This window comes from Periplaneta americana, chromosome 5 (genome assembly GCF_040183065.1).
Source record: "Periplaneta americana isolate PAMFEO1 chromosome 5, P.americana_PAMFEO1_priV1, whole genome shotgun sequence".
Taxonomy (NCBI): Eukaryota; Metazoa; Arthropoda; class Insecta; order Blattodea; family Blattidae; genus Periplaneta; species Periplaneta americana.
The window spans coordinates 27,548,596-27,569,890 of record NC_091121.1 but is presented as its reverse complement, the minus strand read 5'-3'; the positions used below and the strand labels follow the sequence as shown (position 1 = coordinate 27,569,890).

Sequence of the window (21,295 nt, the reverse complement as noted above, 5' to 3'; positions counted from 1 at the left end):
TTATGGACTATGATCCCTTAGGAAATACTTAGCCTATAAATATTGTATGTTTTATAAAATAAATACTTAGTTGTACGAAACCTCTCGCTTAGCATACAGCAATGCTGAATTAGCCATCCGAGTGGCTCAGTCGGCTACGGCACTTGCTTGCCGATCCAGAGCTGCGCTCGGGCGCGGGTTTGATTCCCGCTACGATTTATTACCTGGTTGGGTTTTTTTAGAGGTTTTTCCCAACCGTAAGGCGAATGTCAGGTAATGTATGGCGAATCCTCGGTCCCATCTCGCTATCACCAATCCCATCGACGCTACATAATACAGCATCGTTAAATAAGCAATTAAAATATAGGCCTATATGCTGAATTGCAGTTGTTACGGATTTTGATAAGGCCCTAGTTGACGATGAGCAATTCTCTACCGGCCGTATGTCAGTTATGCCACCTTTAGATCGCAAAATATCGTCACTTAAAATTGATTGTGAAAATTGAGTTCTGGAAATGTGATGAATATAGGGTATTATTAAAAAATTAAAAGCTGGACATTTTCTATACGTAAATTTATCACTTTCACTTCATGAATCGCTCCATGTGTCACAGAAAAAGAGTTATTACACACTTTACGCCTAATACTTAATTCGTCCGTACTACATTTGTGTACATACTTGAAGTCACTGGCCTAAGCTTCAAGAAATTTAGTCTCCCTTTTTAATACTCATAAACTCCACTTCGTAATCTTCATCGCCCTGCGCATCAACACTTGCCCTAGTTAAAAAAATAATTGTCAATTATAGTTGGAATAAAACTGAAACTCAATATGAATTAAATGGCACGCACTCTCGTACAGTTACAAATGTAATATTCAGCACTTGAAAACGTACTGAAGACCTCCAGCGGTGCGCTGTTAACAGTGTTAACATAACAGACAGAGACAAGTACCAACTGCACATTCAAAAATAGCAGAACGCGAGCGACCCTGGTGATCTATTAAGGGGGGACTCCAGTGAAATTCATGAAAATTTTCAGAAAAAAATTACCGGTTATTTAGAATAGGCGTATATAATAATAATAATAATAATAATAATAATAATAATAATAATAATAATAATAATAACAATAATAATTCTTTATTTATACTGGCAGAGTTAAGGCCATAGGGCCTTCTCTTACACTCTACCAGGTCACAAAGTATATTTTCATACCCCAAATGAATTTAGTTCAATCCCGATTAAAAATATGTTCAATTTTTTTTATTAAGGCTGTAAGGGGGTGTGGTATTTAAAGAGGTGTCAAAATTATTTTTTCATCAAAGAAATCTTTTTTACAAATTTCTGATTAAAAATCTAGTAAACTGTTGTTCTAAAGTTGGCTCCATGAAGTTACTAGACGAATGTAGTGGAGGATAAATTTTAATTTACGTAAATATTAATTTCACTTTCAAATCCATTTTCCCGTAAGTTTATTTATCTTGATTCAACACTAACTTTTTAAGCCAAATATTAATCAATCTGGATGAAAATTTTACTGCAAGTATTTATGAGTTAGCTGTATGTTTCTATGCATTTATTTTATGAAAAAATGCTGCTAGTTTATTTTATTAACTTTTTCCATTAATTATATGAAAATAATATTTTTAAAATTTCAACAATTTTTTTAAAGTGAATAAATGAGATATTTCATAAAATGAATGAATTTAAATGTTTCTTCATGTCTTGTGAATGTAACCAAAAAAAACCGAAGCCTAAAAATTGAGATTTTCTACTAAAAACTTGGGTTTTAAATTATTTCTAAAAAGAGTAAAAACATAAACAAATCAAAATCCAAAACACTTTGGAGTTAAAAATTTGGATTTTGTTAGTTCTTTACAAAATAAGCATGCTCTCAAAATTTGATTAAAATGAATAGGAAAAAAGTTGTCACTTTTAGTTATGTGTCCATTTAATGATACATTTACAGCGATTTTTTGATAGGGTGTGCCAGTTCCCTGCTAACACCGAAATATAATTTAAGGGTAAAGATAACACAAACATCCAAGCCATACATAACAAGGAACAATCTTAACCCTGGAAAGATCCCTTGGCAGTGTCAAGAATCGAACCTGAAAACTTCTCTTAGGAACCAGCGTCGCTAACCACTGGACGAAGAGGCTGATAGTGGCGTATATACGTTTTCTAAATATTTATTAATGACGAAAGTCACTCGAACTCTTTCTTGTGCGAAATTCCTTTGAAAGCAGTTAGCCTATTCATTTAATGTTGTTAAAGATATCCGGACTATTCGGATGTGTCAATGTGCACATTCTCTTAATTATGATGATGATTTGTTTTTTTCTTAAGACACAAACATAAGTCTTATCTATGGCTGAAGTGTTAGAGCGATAGTCTTCCATCCAGGGACAGATTGTGATGGAAGTCATATTGAAAAGAATCAGATCTTCCGTAAGATTTTTTCGGGGTACTCCCGTTTCCCTCTATCATTCCACCTCTCTCATCTCATTTCATCTGTCATCTTCAATAGTAAAAATATGCTGGGGTGAAGTCTGGCGGTTAGTAATAGAAAGGGCACGGGGCTCCGGATCCCCGGAGACTACTGGTGTGCGAATGGGATCTGGCTATACGAGGGGATTACGCAGGATGGCTCAATTTTCAACGTCCAATTCAAGAATGCCACCCAGACCACCAGTTAGACTTGGAAAAATATCAAATCTATACTAATAATAAATCTGTAGCCACAATTTTTCTGGTAATTTTTTGATTTTCCAAAAATAATTGGTGTTAACATGTATAATTAATCATCCTAAAACCGAAAATCGCTTTTTTTAATTTTTTTTGTATGTCTGTCTGTCTGTCTTTCTGTCTGGAAGTTTTTTACCTTTTCACGCAATAAATGGCTGAACGGATTTCGATGAAAATTCGAATATAAATTACGTTCGTTGTAACTTAGATTTTAGGCTATATGACATTCAAAATACTTTGTGCGAGATCGTGCGTATTTGCTTGTTTGCGCACAGAACCAATACGCGGTAAGTGTGAAATACCACATTCAGTATTCCCAACGTAACACACATAACAATTTCCCTCTTCTTACCGCTTAAGCGCGACATTCATTTTACTGCTTTAGGCTTTTAACATATTATTTTTAGAGACGTTTAACATAGTAATAATTATAAATTGGAAACTTACCACTGCAATTTCACCTAAATTGCAATGTTAATTATTGTTTTTAAATATTTTCAAAAATTAAGTAAAGTCTAATACTCCACGAAACTTATTGCATTCCTGATACAAGTAACATTAAGGAAGCCGTGAAAAAATCAACAAAATTCCAGACGCGGATGTTATTACTGCAATATGTTATATAAATAATATTGTTAAAATATTAAAATGAAAAATAAATCATTACATAACCTTACCGTTTGTTTTAAGTTCGCATTTATAGACTGGGGGAAAAAAAAGACAGACGTATATCACGGCCTGCTGGAGTATAGTAAACACAGAAAACATTTTATGGCAACAATGTTGAAGAAAGATATTAAGTTTTTCGAAGTTGCCGTCATTAAACAGAAACCAAGATGGAGATTTCATTGCAACTAATTAGAAATTCCTCTTTCAGGTATGTAATAAACGATCTTCACACAAAATAATATACGATACACGAGCGGTATGTTTGTTTTCATGTTCTCGGAAATTAAAAAAGCTCAACTACGTTTCGCTTTTTCAATCTTTTCCTCTACCATGAAAACGTCAACATACCGCTCTTGTAACGTATATTACTATTATTTAAAGGGGGGGGGTTATAAGGGAGCCTGAATTAAATAAATCAAAATATCTCGCTTATTATTGATTTTTGTGAAATGTGTTACATAACAAATGTTTCTTTAAAAATGGTTTCCGATAAGTTTTATTCTCTGCAAAATTTTGATAGGACTGATATTTAATAAGATAAATGAGATTTAAAATAACAATGCGTGTTATTTTGGCCATCTAATGGGCTGTAATGGAACGAAAACAAATGACTTCGTCTATAAGGGGCCTTGGACAACAACAAACGAAAGCTATTCCTTTAACATGTTTCTGTGTTTGTATGAAGTAATCTCCAGAAGCTAATTAACCGATTTGTGTAATTATTATTTCACCATTTGAGGGTGATGTCGTTATTGAGGCTACACGTTGGGCGCCATTTGAGGGTGTGTGCGTCTCGGTGTTGCGTGAGATTCACTCAGGGTAGCCGAGGTACTGTTGTGGTATAGGATGATGTCGGGAATAATACCAAACCGGCTACTTATATAAAAGGCAGTGTAAACTCCAAATCTATAAGTTTATTGTCGTATTCACTTGGTAAACCCTAGAGTATGTATTTCCGGCTGACTTACAATTCAATCGTTGGTCGCACCTCTGTACCGACTCTATGGCAACTCTGAATAAGCTCTATCCGATACTATAAATTCAATACTCTGCCCCGTACACTATGATCGAAGCTCCTAAACGTTGACGAGTGGTCTCGCCGATGACAAAGTTCTATCTATCGAGTCTTCGCCGGAAGAAAGACTATTAAGTTGGGCCGCCGACACGAAAAAAAAAGATGTCGCGCCGTCTACACGAAGAAAAGTAGTTATCCTGTCGACACGAACCGAAGTAGTTATTCTGCCCTGTATGTAGGGCCGTCGACACGAAAAGGAGTAGTGATTGTGCCCTGTATGTAGGGCCGCCGACACGATGAGATGTTGTGATTGTGTCCTGTATGTCGGGCCGCCGACACGATGAGATGTTATGGTTGTGTCGACACGAAGCGAAATAGTAGTCCCTTCTCCGCGCCCCGTCACTCTTATTTATAAAAACCTATCCTACGCTAAAACTAACTATCCTATTGGTTAAATACTACGTCACTTAACCGGCCTAAAATCTATTCTCTATTGGTCCAAAGTGACCTCATAAGTTAAACCACGATCTCTTCTTATTGGGCGCGAAATATGTCATCTCTAAATTTAGACTTTGGATTTCCCACAACATCTAATTAGTTTTAAAGATCTTGGAGAACCCCGTTCTTTGGAAAACCCAAGCTTGCAATTGCTTTCCCACGGGTCCAGTCTAACTCCGGCTTTTACGCATCGCCGAGTGTCTATATACAATCACGCACAAGGTGGCCCTAAATCTGTCCGATGCTGACAAGTGACGAAACACCTGTGTGGGGAGCTAATTCTAACGAAGTCGCCAGAACATCCCCGCGAATACATGTAATAAAAATATGGAGATATCACTTCGCTAATAAATCGGTCTCTCCCTATCCTAATTACTGCTTCACATTGGAAAATGTATTTCTCTAGATGGACGTGATGCTATATGCTATTACAGTAACTTCTGAGTGAATCGAGGACAGGTAAGATTAAAACAGATTCTTATGCACAGAAAACTTGACAGGCTATTCTGTATATTATGCGTTTCCTGTATTTCTTAAAATAATGTTTATGTAGGCCTACCACATTCATTTTCATCTCAGAGAATTCACGAACAACAAGAATGTATTGATTTAGTATGCAGTAATAGCACGTTAGCTTAGCATTCCATTATTTTAACTATGCTCAACTGATAAAAGGTAAAGGTATCCCCGTCACATGCCATGAAGGCACTTGGGGGGCATGGAGGTAGAGCCCCATGCTTTCCATGACCTCGGCACTAGAATGAGGTGGTGTGGTCGGCACCACGCTCTGACCGCCTTTTACCCCTGGGAAAGACCCAGTACTCAATTTTATAGGAGGCTGAGTGAACCTCTGAATTGTGTTAAAATAGATAAAATGAATAAACTGTGCAATAAATGCATAAAGTCAATTCTACTCCATCATTCAAAGTTCAAGCATAGGCTTATCATTTAATTGGCAATTTTCTTCCAGCTGAGAGTAAGAGCCTTCAATTCTTACAAGTATAGTTCATTTCAGATCAATTTTTTTACTTTTTTTGTAGGTTATTTTACGATGCTTTATCAACATCTTAGAAACATTTTCCACAATGATCACACTGAATTTGATTAGGACCCTGCGTTGAGTTACAAGTATCTAAAGAAATGTTATTTATGTCGGTTGACTCTTCTCCTATTACAGCCTCCATGTAGTAGGAAATGTCAAAGATTTGCTTCTACTTGACCAGGTAAGGGTCTATAAATTAATAAATTAATAATAGTATATGGTATTTGTAAAGTTTCATATATCGCAATAGTCTCACCTACAGTATATTCTAAAACTTATCAGACACAGCACAGAACTATAAAACTTTCATATCACGATATGCAAAATCAATAAAAACTGGACGTTGTTGATAAAATGTTTATAGCAACACACAACAGATCAGGAAACAAGACGAAAAAGTCACAATTTTCCAAAAGTCATTCAATAAATCATTATGCAAATATCACTTTGTGTGAAAAATAATAATTACTATGTATATCTTGCATAAAAAAGTAGAAACACCTTAAATGACACTAATAAGTTCACATAAATAACGTCAAACTGTTCTGTTTCACCGATCTCATACAAACACCAGAATTCCTAACCCTTAAATTGGCAAAGCTTCATTTCTCACACTAGTTTATTAAACCTTGTCGGACCGTAAAGAAAACAACTATCGCAATGTCCATATTTTATATGTTGTACAATATTATAGTATTATGGAATTTTAATTTTCCTACCAATTTTTTTCCATTGTTCTATTAAAACTAGTGGCTTGTGCAGCAAATGCTGCTGCAAACTAAGTTCGTTAGACGATCAAATAAAAATTTTTCAGATTTATTTTCAATGAAGAATACTTGTCTTTTTAATAGTTATTTGCTACCATAATAATGAAACATACTCCCTCTGAATGGATTTTTTTTAGGCCAAATACTTTCTCTTGAACCTATCCAACTTCAGTTTTTGAGTTTCAACGCGAAAACGCAAGTATCAATGTCAGGACGATAGCAGTAGCTATTTCAGGTCATTGTGGATTGTAGGCGAAAGTTTAAAAAATGTCAGGTTTGCTTAGCTTTCGAACAGTAGCATTTTCGTATAGCTGCTGCATGTAGAACTTGAAATGTAGAGCGTAAAATCATTTTATCCTACTAAGAGATCTTGCTGAAATGATCTGGAGACTACAACATTTTCTAGGCCTCTTATTTTATCAGTACGTAATACCTTTTGATCTTTCCTTAGGAACTGTAATTTTTGCGCTCTGTGGAGCCAATACTGAAGACAATGACACATATCAATATCTACACTACACCGCCATTAAGTATATGAAAAAGACCAAACCCCACTGGGCTACTAAGTACCGGTATAAAAATATTTGATTTTTGATAACAATATTATTACCTTACTTAAGTTTTGTGGTTATACTGTATATAGCAGCCGCTCAGTAAATTATAGAAATGAAGATCTAAATTAAGATATTCTCAACATTTACTTACATAACCTCAAAACGTTTCACTTTCATGTCATCAATATAGCATCAGTATTATGTACAATTAATGAAAAATAGATGCATCATGATATTAACTATAATAATATTTAATTTCTAATGACAATAATGTCATCAAACCACCTCAAGTTTCGTAGATATGAATATCCAATACACAGCTGTACTCAGAAAATTTGTTATACACTGCAGAATCAGTTTTTAATAACAAATTGAATTGAGCTCTAAATATGTCGCCAATCCTGCAGGTCATGGCCTTCGTGTAATAGCCTATTGTTTATTGTAGTTTGTGTTTTGTTCTGAAATTCAATCAAGTCGGCCGTGATTCGATAAAATTAGTTCTCAAAACTGACAACAGATGGATTTTGGGAAATAGGAAAATTATGTAGGAAAATTGACATTTCACTGAAAACTACTACTTTTCCGAAAAACTTTGGGTTCCAAGCTTCAAAATGAGGGGCCATTTTTCAAAATCCGTTCAGCCGTTTTCCCGTAATTTCCATTACCAGTTCAAATTATATATATAGACTATAGCATAAAGCCTATTAACCTGTTGTATCCTATAGAATACGTTGTCAATTTAGGGGTTAACTAATATTACTGACCCTGAAACACCTACGCATTATGCAATTCTTCATGTACGACATTAGTATAATCATTCAAGACAAAGTGTATCAGCATTAAACAAGGACAGACCCATAGTGCAGGAACTGATTACCTAATTACCTTCTACATAGGTAGAATTTGACTTCGAACTAGATACCTTGGCGCCGGAAGCTTAGCTAAATTAATTCTCTCGGCGGGACACAATGTCCGGGGACATCACACGAATTCCCAGTGGACAGTGGAATGATGATCCCATTTCCACAATGTTATGACATACTTTGGCCCATGGCTGTGGCACATTCAAGCTATGAGCGTAGTTAATACAGAGTAATTTGAGGCTGTTAAGGTGGTAACACAGTCATATTGTTACTCGCAACTGGATTGTATAAAATTATGTCGAACTACATGTTTCCACAATAGTAATTACGAATCTTCAGTAGCTATGTATTTACACTACGCAGTTAAACTCTTATTAAGTTAGATTATAAAGTTGGCTTCGAAACTAGTAATACTGAAATTAAATCAGTTTTATGTCATTTTATTGATTCAAAAATTAAAAATACATAAGCGTGTAAAGGCTGATCCGCATTAAACCAGAACGAAAACGAGAAGCGGAGGACGTGAACGTGAAGATTTTTTATTCACAATACACTGAGAACGGAAACGACTAAGCATATCGATATGAATGTCAATAACGATAACATGTAAAGTCGATGTTACGCATTCTGATGTTATTTGTATATAATTGAGCAATGGTGTTTTCTTGTGAGTACAAGACTGCCAACAGGTTAACCAACTTCAAAATTTATGGCACGGAATATTTAAGAATTCAATTCAGGTAGCAATCTGGTCACATACGAGTATGCGCATTGCATTTATTGAAAGTGATTCTACTCAATTTCTGAGTTAGTTACAAGCAATGGATAAAGAAAAAAAATTATGTCATGGCCTCCTTGCTGCTAAATATACAAAGACCAAATAGCTTCTTTATGGCAACAGAATAAATCTAGTAGGCTGTGATCGGAAACGAAAACAGCAAAATGAAACTTTGCCAACCTTCAAGTTCCCGTTTTCGGGACCCGGCAGGCTTCTCGTTAATTGTGAATTCCCACATTTAACTACATTTATTTTAACAATATTTCCGTTCTTGTTGTCGTTGTCGTTTCCGTTCTCTGTTAATTGTGGACCAGCCCTAACTTTCTTAACGTTTGGTTTTAAACGTTCCTAAAATAATGTACTATAGATTTTCAATAGGGCCCATTTTTTAATTTGAAAGGCATCTCCTGTCGATGTGCAACGAGTATTAAATTTACTTTATTATAACACACCCTGTCAATTTTCCCTATTCGTTTTTCCTGAAGTTCATTCTTTCGAACACGAATTTTCCTAAAACTAAAATTATATTTTCTTCTTCGATAATTTTCGTTTGATTCTGAACTGCAGTTGCCTACGAGGGTCCAGAATACAAATGAACTGTGCAGCAATTATATAGTTTAAACAATGCATTTAACTATTTCAATAATAAATTATATATATCGAACTTCCAATTTCTCTATCTTTAAACTGTGATTCTCAATTAGATTTCAGTTTATCAGTTAAAAAAATTCATACAATATAAAAAAGAACTATATTTCCTTATTATTTAAATTATGAATAAGTGTACTAGAATGTTTCACTCTAATTTTGAAATAATTCTGTATTATTATATTGACATTTGGCACTAATATTAACTATAGTATTATATTCTAGCATCCATTATGTATCTTTCTTTTTTTTCGTTATGTTGCTTGTTTTGTTCTTTTTTCATTATTATGTATTTTGTATATGGGAAATGAAAGGACTTCTTTTTGGCGCTACGGGAACTTCATTTAAGTTAACCATAACCTTTCTCCTTTCTCTTAAATTTTCTAATGAGGACAATTAACAAAATTTGTCTAATGGTATTGAGAGATTCATTATCCATTTTACACAATCACTTGTATAATACTATGTAATTTTTTTTTACTTCATTTCATTACTCTTCAATGTATTTTCATCTCATGTTTCTCCGAAATCAAATTGTACTTTATTTTTAAATTTATCATTGTTCCGTATTCTCTCCGCAATCATATTGTATTTTTAATTTAACCTCTGCTTTGTATTGTGGATCCTAGTGGTCAGCCGTAGATTTCGGCCAGATGTCCCAAATTGTAGAATTTGTGTGCGTGTGTGTGTGTGTGTAAGCCACCTATAATTTTATTGGAAGCTTGGTTCTGTTGGTGGTGAAGTTTAAATAAATAAATAAATTAGAGAAAAATTCTTCGTTTAAGATGATTTATTTTTATTTTATATTTATTTTATTTCTATCTTTATTCTTTATTTGCATTTTTATTTTTATGCATCCATTGATTAACATTACAATTTAATTTACTTTTTCATATTTTTAATTTTGTATTATTATTATTTTAATTGTATTCAAATTTTAATTCTGTACATTGTGTATTATTATGTATCACTTGTGCTGGGCTATTATTGGTCTATGGCTGTTGAGCAGCACATTAATATTTTAATAAATAAAAAAATGAATAAAATATTATTATTATTATTATTAATATTATTATTATTATTATTATTATTATTATTCTTGTTAAGAAAGTCGACACACTGAATTTTAAACGATTCCTAATAGCCTATCAATGTTTAACATTGGCTTTGTAATTAAGATTTCAGAACAATAAACAATTATTATTACTATTATTATTATTATTATTATTATTATTATTATTGTTATTATTATTATTATTATTATTATTATTATTATTATTATTATTATTATATTATTGTGGGTCCCTATCACCACGGCATGGCGCGTCCTCAGGTTGCGAATAGAGGAGACTGCCTCCAGATATGGAGGGTAGCTGCGAATATATTGAATAAGCAGTCGTGGACAGCCGATAAGGGCTGGTCCCCCAGCTTGGGGGTTGGGCGAAGGGCTAACAACCCATCACCGTAAAAAAACAGCTTGTTACGAATCCCTATAATAAGGTGCTTAGGAAAATATTTGGGGCTAAGAGGGATGAAGTTACAGGAGAATGGAGAAAGTTACACAACGCAGAACTGCACGCATTGTATTCTTCACCTACATAATTAGGAACATTAAATCCAGACGTTTGAGAAGGGCAGGGTATGTAGCACGTATGGGCGAATCCAGAAATGCATATAGGGTGTTAGTTGGGAGCCCGGAGGGAAAAAGACCTTCGGGGAGGCCGAGACGTAGATGGGAGGATAATATTAAAATGGATTTGAGGGAGATGGGATATGATGATAGAGACTGGATTAATCTTGCTCAGGATAGGGATCGATGGCGGGCTTATGTGAGGGCGGCAATGAACCTTCGGGTTCCTTAAAAGCCATTTGTAAGTAAGTAAAAATAGGTAAAGGTATCCCCGTAACATGCCATGAAGGCACTTGGGGAGCATGGAGGTAGAGCCCCATGCTTTCCATGACCTCGGCACTAGAATGAGGTGGTGTGGTCGGCACCACGCTCTGACCGCCTTTTACACCCGGTACTCAATTTTTTAGGAGGCTCAGTGAACCTCGGGGCCGTTCTGAAAGTTTGGGAACGAGAAAAAATCCTGTCACCACTTGGGATCGAACCCCGGACCTTTCAGTCCGTAGCCAGCTGCTCTACCAACTGAGCTACACGACCGCCCAAGTAAGTAAGTATTATTATTATTATTATTATTATTATTATTATTATTATTATTATTATTATTATTATTATTATTAAGAAAGTCGACACACTGAATTTTAAACGATTCCTAATAGCCTATCAATGTTTAACACTGGCTTTGTAATTAAGATTTAAGAACAATAAACAATTATTATCATTATTATTATTATTATTATTATTATTATTATTATTAGTATTATTAAGAAAGTCGACACACTGAATTTTAAACGATTCCTAATAGCCTATCAATGTTTAACATTGGCTTTGTAATTAAGATTTCAGAACAACAAACAATTATTATCATTATCATTATTATTATTATTATTATCATCATTATTATTATTAAGAAAGTCGACACACTGAATTTTAAACGATTCCTAATAGCCTATCAATGTTTAACATTGGCTTTGTAATTAAGATTTAAGAACAATAAAGAATTATTATTATTATTATTATTATTATTATTATTATTATTATTATTATTATTATTATTCTTATTATTATTATTATTATTATTATTATTATTATTATTATTATTATTAAATATAACTTTCTTAATTAAGCGTTTCGGGAATTGAATCCGGACCGCCAAGTAAGGAAGTGTGTATCTTACTCTACCTCGGTAGATCGGGTGGCAATATTTAATCACATAAAATATCTGCGCAATTGCAATTTACTCGTATACGTGCCTCGTGACCTTTATACTTCCAGAAGTCGAAACTGTCAATGTGCAATATTTCACTTCTATTTTATCATCACTTTCTTCCTCCCCTCTCAACCCTTCACTCACGGTTTTGTGGTTTCGCATGCGTCTAAGGCACAGATTTCGTATGCTGAAGCTCTTAGCACTGCAATGTCACATACATATCAGAATTCATGACAGCCTAAAGGAAAGCTCCCTCCCAACTACTCACGACGTCTCTTCTAGAATGAGGAGGAGGAGGAGGAGGAGGAGGATAGGGGTGGAAGAACGCTCTTCTTTTTTCCACTGGGTAAAACGTCTGCAATTTCAAGCGTAAACATCCATCTCCCTTTTCTTTCCAGCCCAACAGCCCGGCACCGTCTCATGGACGTAAACGTTCTGGGTGTCTGAAACCCGCGGTGCCTTGAGACGCTTGTCCTCCATGTTTCTTCGCAACACCACTACAAAACAGATACTGGTGGCTGGGAATCAGATTTTCGCAAGATGTCCGAGGTCGTAGACCGCAGTTAAACGCAGACAGGCAGGAGGGTTGATTCAGAAATCAAAACATTTCGCTCTTCACCTGTTGTGCAAGCAGGAATCAGACTGTCACGATTCTACAGTTAGAGGTGAAGTGTGGCAGCGTTTTTCCATCACAGCTCCGAATTGTGACAGCTCACTAAAAACCGTTGTGATAGATAAGTGATTTTGTCAGAGTGAGATTTTTGTGTTGGGAAGTCTATAGTTCGGATCACCTTACTTAATACCCTAATTGCCGGTTTTTCCAAGGATTGTTAGAAAATTTAACGACTGTTAAACTCTAAACAGTTTGTTAATTAATATAATTGTATGTTTTCAACACCAGTTTGGTTTAACAGATTGTTAACAGTTTGTTAATTTTAAATGTAGGATTTCGGGCAGTTAACTCGTTTAACAGTTAGTTAAATATGGCCGATGTCTCCACAGCTGTTCGAGCAGAAGTTGCGAAATTAATATTTTGTGTCTCTCTGTAAGGAATGTTTAGCATATGACTGGTAATATAACATTTAAAAATACTTTGGACTGTTTAAATACATCAGTGTTATTTTATTTCTTTCGTATTTCGTATCCATAATAGCAATGAGATAAATATAACCTTACTTTATAATTATTATTCAGCACGTCACCTACAACTTTCATTTGTCAACTGTTTGTTTATGGAGCGTGGCCTACTATAACAGGTTATCATTTTATGCAAGTTTCATGACTCACTCTATAATAGGCTATAGAATTTAAAGATTAATTTTAGCCAATCAAAAATTGTCTTACATGTGTAGAATCATTACCAACTGCTGTTGAGTAGTTAAAATAGTGCTAACAGACGTTATAGTTAAGTGTTGGTTATCTTAAACAAAATTATGTTGAACAAATGGAAAATACATTAACAAAGCGTTAAAAATAAACAGACTGTTAATTTAACATTCGTTAAGCAAAATTAAACATTACTTAGACAAACTGGCCATTAGAATGAAACCTAATCATTTTTCCCTTATTACTACACTAGCCGTACCCGTGCGCTCCGCTGCACCTGTTAGAAATAAATATAAAGTAATTACATAATTAAAATAGGACGATTGATCCAGGAAACAACTTTTGCAACAGCGCAAGATAATCTGCTTCGCTCATTACCCAATTTGTTTTGCACTGCATTTATTGCATATATATTTTATGCATTTTAACACGATTAAATTGAGCATAGTTAAAATTTGAATTATAAAATAATGGCTTGCTAAGCTAACGTACTATTACTGCATACTAAATCAATACACTCTCGTTGTTCGGTAATTTTCTGAGATTAAAATGAGTGCACATAAATATTATTTTAAGAAATACAGAAAACGAATGTACAAAATAGCCTATCAAATTTTCTGTGCATAAAAAGCTATTTTAATCTTACTGTCCTCGATTTACTCAGACGCTACTGTAATAACATTATAGCATTATGTCCATCTCGAGAAACTACACTTTCCAATGGTGAAATAATAATTAATTATACAAATCGGTTAATACACAGAAACATTCTCTGTAGGCTATCTTTAATAGCTTTCGATTGTTGATGTCCAAGGCCCCTGTTTCGATTGTTGTTGTCCAAGGCCCCTTATAGACGAAGTCATTTGTTCTTAATTCATTGCACCGTCTTAGATGGCGTTATTTTAATTTTAAAACTCATTTATCTCATTAAATATCAGTCCTATCAAAATTTTTCAAGGAATGAAACTTATCGGAAATTATTTTTAAAGAAACTTTTCTTATGTGATATTTTTCAGAAAAATCAATAATAAGCGAGATATTTCGCTTTATTTAATTCAGGCCTCCTTATAAACCCCCTTTTAAATAATGTATTTTGAATGCAATATAGTCTAAAATCTAAGTTACAACAAACATAATTTATATTCCAATTTCCATCGAAATCCGTTCACCCATTATCGCGTGAAAAGGTAACAAACATGCAGACAGACATACAAACAAAAATTTCAAAAATGCGATTTTCGGTTTCAGGGTGGTTAATTATATATGTTAGGACCAATTATTTTTGGAAAATCGAAAATTACCAGAAAAATTTCGGCTACAGATTTATTATTAGTATACATATATGCTTGTGGTTTATGGTGATTTTCTAGTTGATTCAGAAATCAAAACATTTCGCTGTTCACCTGTTGTGCAAGCAGGAATCAGACTGTCACGATTCTACAGTTAGAGGTGAAGTGTGGCAGCGTTTTTCCATCACAGCTCCGAATTGTGACAGCTCACTAAAAATCGTTGTGATAGATAAGTGATTTTGTCAGAGTGAGATTTTTGTGTTGGGAGGTCTATAGTTCGGATCAGCGTACTTAATACCCTAAAAGTTAAACCTAACCATTTTTCCCTTATTACTACATATGCTTCTGGATTATGGTGATTTTCTAGTTTGAGAGTTGAATTTTCTTTTGCCAACTTCGGTTCGAATTTCGGTACTGAGAAATACTACAAGTAGTGATTTTCTAATTATTTTGTTGGTATCAGTGACAGCAGTTGTCCGTAGTGCAAATTCAGATAATTAAAATTGTTCTAGGTTTCTTTGCCGATTACTGAAAGATAGTAAAATTTGAACAAACTGATAATTAATAGGTCTATCAGTAAAAATATTAATTAATATTATGTGTTGCGTTGTGGTTACAATTTAAGATTATAGTCAGATAGGCTAAGTGTAATAGTAATATGCGTTACAAGAGCGGTATGTTGAAGTTTTCATGTTCGAGGAAAAGTTTGAAAAAGCGAAACGTAGTTGAGAATTGAAAGAAAACATACCGCTCGTGTATCGTACACTATTTTGTGCGAAGATCGTTTATTACATACCTGAAAGAGGAATTTCTAATTAGTTGCAATGAAATCTCCATCTTGGTTTCTGTTCAATGACGGCAATTTTGGAAAACAAAAATATCTATGAATAATTTCAAGGGAAAAATTGTTCCGGGGCCGGGTATCGATCCCGGGACCTCTGGTTGAACGTAACAGCGCTCTACCACTGAGCTACCCGGGAACTCCACCCGACACCGTCTCAACTTTTCCCTTTATATCCACACAACTCGCGTGGGCTGACGAAACGCCAGAGACCCACAACGAGTGGTTTTCTGTAACGTACACAGTAACAGAAAACCACAATTCCAAGTCACACAGAGATTGTGTGCACTCGTTGTGGGTCTCTGGCGTTTCGTCAGCCCACGCGAGTTGTGTGGATATAAAGGGAAAAGTTGAGACGGTGTCGGGTGGAGTTCCCGGGTAGCTCAGTGGCAGAGCGCTGGTACGTTCAACCAGAGGTCCCGGGATCGATACCCGGCCCCGGAACAATTTTTCCCTTGAAATTATTCACATCTGCTTTACAGGGAGCTTCATCTGAAAGACTAGATTTGCAAAAATATCTATCTTCAACATTGTTGCTTTAAAATGTTTTCTGTGTTTACTATACTGCAGCAGGCCGTGATATAGCTACGTCTGTCTTTTTCCCCCAGTCTATAAATGCGAACTTAAAACAAACGGCTTCCTTAATGTTACATGCATCACGAAATGCAGTAACTTCAGTGGAGTTGTAGAGTTTAGTTAATTTTTGCAAATATAATTAACAGTGCAATTTAGGTGAAATTGCAGTAGTAAGTTTCCAATTTATAATTATTACTATATTGAACGTCTCTAAAAATAATATGTTAAAAGCCTAAAGCAGTAAAATCAATATGTCATTTAAGCGGTAAGAAGAGGGAAATTGTTATGTGAGTTCGGTTCGGAATACTGAATGTAGAATTTTAGACTTACCGCGTTCTAGTTTTGTGCGGAAACCAAGCAAATACGCACGATCTCGCGCAAATAAATATAACATACTGTGTGATACATGCACTTGGGTGATCGATAGAAATACGATTTCACATTTTAATTAATTTCTTTCGTGGTTAGATTTTTATTACAGCAATGTCAAAGAGAGGAAAAACATAGCAGTGGCTCCTACAAGAAAGAAAGCGTTTGCCATTCGGAGTACGCTTCATAAAACTATAGTTCATATGTATACTGAACTGAAGAAAGAAGATAATGAAGGAATTATGCGCACGGAAGCAGCAATTTATTATAACTACAATAGCAAAATTATTAGCAGTAAGTATTCTTAAGCATACATTTCACAGTGACATTCGGTTTTTGGAGTTTGTACTAATCATTTCACGTGTTCAAACAAAATACATTTTATATTAATGAAGTCATTAATACTTACTGACCGAAAATGAGACGAACTTTCTCTTTGAATGATATGACTAATACTTAATGACCAAAAATGAGACGAACTTTATCTCTGAATGAGGTGACTAATAATTGCTAACCGCACGTAACGAACTTTAACTTTTAATGAAGGATTAATACTTACTGACCGAAAATGAGACGAACTTTCTCTTTGAATGATATGACTAAAACTTAATAACCGAAAATGAGACGAACTTTCTCTTTGAATGATATGACTAATACTTACTGACCGAAAATGAGACGAACTTTCTCTTTGAATGATATGACTAATACTTACTGACCGAAAATGAGACGAACTTTCTCTTTGAATGATATGACTAATACTTAATGACCGAAAATGAGACGAACTTTCTCTTTGAATGATATGACTAATACTTACTGACCGAAAATGAGGCGAACTTTCTCTTTGAATGATATGACTAATACTTAATGACCGAAAATGAGACGAACTTTATCTCTGAATGAGGTGACTAATAATTGCTAACCGCACATAACGAACTTTAACTTTTAATGAAGGATTAATACTTACTGACCGAAAATGAGACGAACTTTCTCTTTGAATGATATGACTAATACTTAATGACCGAAAATGAGACGAACTTTATCTCTGAATGAGGTGACTAATAATTGCTAAGCGCACATAACGAACTTTAACTTTTAATGAAGGATTAATACTTAATGACCGAAAATGAAACGAACTTTCTCTTAGAATGAATGACTAATAATTGCTGACAGCAAATAACGAACTTTAACTTTTAATGAAGTGATTAATACTTACTGACAGAAAATGAGACGAACTTTGTCTTAGAATGAATGACTAATAATTGCTGACAGCAAATTACGGACTTTAACTTTTAATGAAGTGATTAATACTTACTGACAGAAAATGAGACGACCTTTCTCTTAGAATGAATGACTAATAATTGCTGACAGCAAATAACGAACTTTAACTTTTAATGAAGTGATTAATACTTACTGACAGAAAATGAGACGAACTTTCTCTTAGAATGAATGACTAATAATTGCTGACAGCAAATAACGAACTTTAACTTTTAATGAAGTGATTAATACTTACTGACAGAAAATGAGACGAACTTTCTCTTAGAATGAATGACTAATAATTGCTGACAGCAAATAACGAACTTTAACTTTTAATGAAGTGGTTAATACTTACTGACAGAAAATGAGACGAACTTTCTCTTAGAATGAATGACTAATAATTGCTGACAGCAAATAACGAACTTTAACTTTTAATGAAGTGATTAATACTTACTGACCGAAAATGAGACGAACTTTCTCTTAGAATGAATGACTAATAATTGCTAACAGCAAATAACGAACTTAATTCCTGAATGAGGTGACTAATACTTACTGACCGAAAATGAGGCGAACTTTCTTTCTGAATGAGATGACTAATAATAATTCTGACCGAAAATGGGGCGAACTTTCTCTTTGAATGAGATGACTAATAATGCTTACCGCAAATAACGAACTTTATCTTTGAATGTGGTAACTAATATTGACCAAAAATTAAACGAACTTCCTCTTTTAAAGAGATGACTAATAATTGTTGATGGCAAGTAACGAACTTCATCTCTGACTAAGGTGACTAATACTTACTCGAAAATGAGGCGAACTTTCTCTTTGAATGAGGTGACTAATAATTGCTGATGCAAATAGCGAATTTATCTTTGAATGAGGTGAATAATACTTACTGACCGAAAATGAGACGAACTTTCTCTTTGAATGAGGTGACTAATGCTGACCGCAAATGAGGCGAAATTTCTCTTTGCATAAGGGGACTAATATTTACTGACCGCAAATGAGATGATCAAGGTGCTAATGCTTACTGAACGAAAATCAGACGAACTCTCTTTTTGAATGAGATGACTAATTGCTGACCGCAAGTGAGAAGAACTTTATCTTTGGATGAGGTGACTAATACTGACCACAAATAAGGCGAACATTCTCTTTGAATGCAATGACTAATACTCTCTGACCGAAAATGAGACGAACTTTCTCTTTGAATGAGGTGACTAAGAACTGACCGTAAATGAGACGAACTTTCTTTTTGTATCAGATGACTAATACTTCCTGACCGCAAATGAGACGAACTTTCTCTTTGAATGAGGTGACTAATAAGTATACTTAGTGACCGCAAATGAGACGATATGACAAATAGTCTTACTTCCAATTGGGCGGCAAACAACTGAAAAGACGATGATTTGAACAATGTAGGTTTATGGAAATGGAAAGAGAAAAGGAATGGTGTTATAGAAGATAACCAATAGAAGCAAAAATAAACGAAAGAAACATACTTTTAAAAGGGGGGGGGGAAGTGAGGAAAGAAAGTGACAAGAAAATAAAATATATGGACACAAACCAACAAACAAACGAAGATAAAGAAAAGAAACGTCACGAAGTGGGTTGCATTGAAGGGAAGAAATGAATACAGATGAATGCTGAAGTACTCGCTCGAGTGAGAAGTGCAGGAATTTTTGTTTTGTTTGTTGCGCGCTGAACAATAGAGGAAAGGATTTCTTGCGAGTTGGAGTACGAAGTTTCTCCTTTTCATCCCCATGTCACACCGAGTCCGATTCTAATCCATTTAGCGATGACAGAGAGTGGTGCGAGGAGAACGTCTCAGTGATATGACACTGCGGGAAACCGAGACTTGTGAGCGGGTGCCAAACCACTTAACTTATTACTTACAATTTGTGTCCTATAATATTCATTAAATCGACACAACTGTCAAAGCAAGAAGCTTAAGACCCTTGTCGTGCATTCGTCAGTTTATAAACATATTATTCAAATTACACTCAAGGTAAGAATTCAAACAGAAATTTCATATCCCTCTCATACATTACCTGACAGATATTTAAGACTGTTGTTACTTCAGAAAAATAGCAAAATGTTTAAATATCCATTAGAAATTTGTCCTTCAGTGTCTTTCGTGCAGTCTAATATTTCCTTTATCTATTTATTTATTCTGGTAGAATTAAGGCCATGAGGCCTTCTCTTCCACACTACCAGAAGTGAAATACGTAATGAAACAATGACAAAAAATAGTAAAGTCGTACTTAAATATAAATATCATTTTCATACACATTAACAAGCTTCCACGGGCTATAATGAAATATTAACAAAACATGATACATAATTTATTAAGTTATTTACTATTCATATCCTAATTCTACTTTATGATAAGCCTAAATGACAATTTACGCAAACACACAGAACAACCTATAAAAATAGGCTAACACTCACAAATCAATTTCATGAACAAATATGTTGCAGTATCCCTATTTATATTGTATGCTGCTTAGACAACAGTCCGAACACTAGTTCGAACCTCGTAAGTAGGGAACGGAATTTGGAGCAGTAAAAGCTAGTATTGGCATCTACACATTCATTTGTTTACAACCCTTTATACCAAGTCCTCCCCTCCATGACATACTCGCAGCTCTCTGCACGTCAACAACAGGTGAACGGGACAGTTGTCGCATAAGAACTTCAACATGCAGGTTTGCAGTTCAGAGTATGAAGTGCAGGTACAATGCCGAAAGTGAAACCAACTGACAATACAAAATTGAAAGACTAGCCTATATTTGTAAAAGCTCCAGATCGAGTATCAAAATTCAGGAAACAATTCCCTAAATTGTCGCTCCCCCCATTTCCAGTTCTTAAGAGCTGGGAGTCATGGTTAGAAGCTTGCAATTATTACGCACATCACCTCCAATCTGTGAAGAAAGTGGTCCAGTCTTTCAATCCCGATGACGCGGCTGCGATTCAAATACGCCAGGAACTGCTAAAGGATAGAACAATCGAGAAAGAAGTCGTGGATATTAAGTAATTTTTTTTATATATTTACCGGATGCCATTATTCGATTAGAAAAGTCAGGAGTAGAACTAGTTGAGCAAATAAATATTATGTGGACTATTGTAAATAAACTGAGTGCAGTAGAAGGTGAAGTAGGAAACCGTGTTGGTGAAAAAATGAACAGGGTTTGATTAAAAATGATGGATACGATATTCTTAGTCGGATTTCAGATGTGCTAACAAA

At 34.6% G+C, this 21,295-nt stretch overlaps 1 protein-coding gene across 1 annotated transcript in view; it reads right to left on the bottom strand.

Annotated features, from left to right (window-relative positions):
- Positions 1–21,295, bottom strand: part of LOC138700581 (nephrin-like) — a 1,373,770-nt gene that overhangs the window by 1,330,322 nt on the left and 22,153 nt on the right. The window lies entirely within an intron of this gene.